The sequence below is a fragment of the Meriones unguiculatus genome, chromosome X (genome assembly GCF_030254825.1).
Source record: "Meriones unguiculatus strain TT.TT164.6M chromosome X, Bangor_MerUng_6.1, whole genome shotgun sequence".
In the NCBI taxonomy this organism is placed as follows: Eukaryota; Metazoa; Chordata; class Mammalia; order Rodentia; family Muridae; genus Meriones; species Meriones unguiculatus.
The window spans coordinates 30,706,607-30,710,575 of record NC_083369.1 but is presented as its reverse complement, the minus strand read 5'-3'; the positions used below and the strand labels follow the sequence as shown (position 1 = coordinate 30,710,575).

Here is a 3,969-nt window from a genome sequence, read left to right as displayed (position 1 = left end):
GTTTTACTTTTTATTTGTTCTTGTAGGACTCCTAACAATGTGAGATTTTGAGACCCTTTTCAACCTACTGGGTTACCTCTGCCAACTTAATTTGAGGGGAGGTGCAAACAAAAGAAGAATTTTGTTTTTATGAAATCCTCATGAAAACTGCTGAGCAAATGGAGTCTTTGGCCTGGATGTAAAGGAAGTAGATCCTGTCAACCACTACTATGCCCTCTTTGTCAAATTAGGTCTCACCTATGTTGAGATGTACAGTGATGAGTATAGCTTTCCTAAGACCAGTCTCCTGATAATCATTCTGGGGGCAATCTTCCTCAAAGGCAACCGTGCCACCGAAGATGAAATTTGTGGATGTGGACGAGTCATGTTCACCTCTCATCTTTCTATGGCTACTTATCTGAAGGACCAGACCTCTGAGGAGGATCAGGCCTTAGAGATTACACACATCTCCAATGATGAGTCTTACTGCATCCTGATATGTCATGTTTGGTTGATATCACTGGGAGGCCTGACCTTTTACAAATGGAAATGGAGGTGATGTGATTTGCAGGGAGCAAGTGGAAGTGTGGGGAGGAGGAAAGGGCTGGCAGGAGAAGAACAAAGGGAAAATGCAGTCAGGATATAACGTACAAGAGAATAAATAAATAAATTTAAAAAAGAAAATTTCATAGAATTTTGATGATATTCATGCCCCTTTTCCCCAAACACTTTCTGCATGCAATCTCTTTCCCTTCTTATCCAACTTTGTGTTCTTGTTTTGTTTAACCCATTAAGTAATATTTGTGCTGTTCACGTAGTTTTGAGAGTGTGTGGCCACTTATCAGAGCATGGTCAACCTACCTTAAAGAAAACTGAGTCTTCCCTTACCAGCAGATATCAGTTGCCTCTAGTTCCTTGGCTACAAATAGAAATTCATGCCTACCTTTAAGGTGTTAGTTTTTGTTATGGAACAGAATATAGCTTAAGCCCATCAGATTCCATGTTGATTAAACTTGCAGAGATTATGAAGCTTTTTTATTTATTTAGAAAAGGAATGGGTATTATAGAGCCAAATCAGTGTCTACTATGAATCCTGATAACTTTATTGTTGGTTTACCTAGCACGCAGCAAGTCCTTTATTGTCACCTACCAGTTTTCCCCTGTGAACCTTTATAACAAGTTTTTCAGAAATCTGTTGGGAGTGGCTTTTGCTGATTACCCTCACATCCTCTCTTTCTCTTTCAAACAGTGATTCCTCACCACTGCCTTGCTGCCTACACTCTTATTTACTTCAGGTCTACTAGAATTGAATCTACATCTCAACTTCAGAAGACTTCAGAGTATGCAGATGACCAAGGCCAGATCTGTGAGGAGACACAGGACCTACAGTTTGCAGCAGTCCTCATGGATGTGGAGGAGTCATGTTCACCTCTCATCTTCTTATGGCCACTTATCTGAAGGACCAGACCTGTGAGGAGGACCAGGCCCTAGAGATTACACACATCTCTAATGATGAGGAAGACCCATGTTCTTCTTCTCATCCTCTTATGGTTATCAACCAGGAAGATCCTAAAGATGAGACACCTAGTACTTCTGTTTTTTTTTTCCAAGTCCCTGTGCCTCTTCAAAAGAATCTGCTGAGGTTCTTAGTAACCAAGAAGAGCAGGGTAATCCAATCAATCCACCAGGTCAACCAGCCCCCATGAATTTACCTATGATGAGTGCAGATGGGAAAGTTAATTTTTTGGTGAATTACATGCTATACAAGTATCAAATGAAAAAGATACTGAAAGAGTGGGACTCATTGTCAGAAAAGAAGAATTTTGTTTTTATGAAATCCTCATGAAAGCTGTTAGGAAACGTGCACCTGTGAAGATTACATGGCGGGTTCACAAATCACACCACGAGATCAGTTCCACGTGGGAGGTTTTTTAGAGGAAGGGTAAAGGGGTCGCAGAGAGACAAGGCGAAAGAGAGAGAGGGGTCTCCAGGAGTTCTCTTATAGGGTGACCCAGAGCATGCGCAGGTGGTTCCAGGTGGGCAGCGGGTGGTCTTCTTGGTGTCTTCACAAATGCCGGATAACTGGTTTGTCAGGTCCCTTGGGGCTGGCCGTAGAGGTGCCTGCTTACTGATCCCAACAAAAGCTGCTGAGCAAATGGAGTCTTTGGCCTGGATATAAAGGAAGTAGATCCTGTCAACCACTACTATGCCCTCTTTGTCAAATTAGGTCTCACCTATGTTGAGATGTACAGTGATGAGTATAGTGATAAGACAGGTCTCCTGATAATCATCCTGGGGGCAATCTTCCTGAAAGGCAACCGTGCTGCTGAAGATGAGATTTGCGAAGTGTTGAATCCAGTGGGAATCTACGCTGGGATGAAACAATTCTTTGGCGACCCTAGACAGCTTATATTTGATGAGTTTGTGAATGTTAGCATTTTAGAACACAACCTGCTCCTGGGTTATCTAGCAACTTATGATGTCATTATGTGTCACTGGCCAGGTGGCCACACCTGGAAGGAGTGGTTACCTTGCCCCTTAAAGGGAAAAGGGACATTCCGACAAGTGTCTGCTCTCTTGCCTCTCTTGCTTCTCTTTTACTTCTCTCTCTTACTCCTCTTACTCTTCTCTCTCTCTCTCGGCGCCCCCTCCCCTTTTTTAGCTCTCTCTCTCTCCATCATGTCCTGTTACCTTCTTACCTCCATACCCACCTAATAAACCTCTTGCATAGAAGATTGGTTTACAGCCTCATTCTTTTATAGATCTAACAGTGAAGAGCAATAATGAGGTACCAGACAGTAACGAATAGTGATCCTGTGCAGTATGAATATGTGTGGGGACCCTAGGCTTGAGCTGAAACTAGTAAGATGAAAGTATTAGAGTTGTGGCCAGTCTTCATGGGACAAACCCTACTGCTTTCCCTTCTCAGCATGAAGAGGCTCTAATAGAAGAAGAGAGAACCCCTGCCATGATTTGAGACCATGCTGGCCCTAGTTCTGCTTTTGGTGCTAGATCTAGTGCCATGGGCAGCAGGTTCCCTCATTTCTAGTACAATCATAGATAAATTACTCCTTAATAATTTCAGAGAATTTTTAGATTTGAAGGTTGTTGGGAATTGCTGTTCTAGCAGCTGCTTTGATATTTAAACCTCAGGGAAAGACTGGTTTTACCAGGTCTCCACTGAAGTCAGGGAAGAATTTCCAAGTCCATCTCCTTTTGTTTGTGACAGCAGGTGGGATAGCTTGTCAAAATCACACCTCTTGTTTCACCTCCTTGTGAATTCAACCCATTGTGCTGAGCTGTTTTTACTCTGGCTTAAAAAGCAGTCTGCAATAAAGCCAGGCTGCTGGTCCAGTCTAGTCTCCACTAGAGCCTCTTGGAAAGGTCCCATGTGTTGTGTGTTAGTTAATTTATTTTAATCCTCACTCCCAACTCAAGAACCGTGGGACTCTGATGGCAGGCTCCGGTAGAAGGTGATAATAAAACTAGGTTGATAGGTCTATTATCTGCATAGTTCTAATTTGTATAAGTTCCATGCCATTTTTTTCATTCACTGCTCATCCCTTATACATGAACATCATTGCACATAATAGCATTACTGTTTAGCTTCAAACAACTCCAGTGAAAGCCATTCACAAATTTAATAATAAGATCTTTGTCATGACATAAAATTAATTGTGGAATAAGTTTATCTGGCTGTATAATTACCTGGAGTACCAAAATATGTTTGCTAAGCTTCCACCTCATAGACAGATTTGTTCTAATTATTTGTACATTTCCATTTTTCAGGAAAATTACATGATATATGTGGAGTTTCTTCACTTTATAGTTGTCAAGTGTAATAAAATTCAAGAAATTTTTATTCACATTTGCAGTCTGTTTTATTAGCCGAACTTTGTATAAACATTTTCTATTCTTCAATAGTTATTTTACTTTATTAGGGTTCTAGATTAAACAACATGTAGTCCTTTCTCTTATGAACATATTTAT

The 3,969-nt window shown here is 41.1% G+C and overlaps 1 pseudogene; it reads left to right on the top strand.

Annotated features, from left to right (window-relative positions):
- The first annotated feature begins 247 nt into the window (after window positions 1–247).
- Window positions 248–3,028, top strand: LOC110540773 (melanoma-associated antigen B16-like; annotated as a pseudogene).
- The last annotated feature ends 941 nt before the right edge of the window (window positions 3,029–3,969 follow it).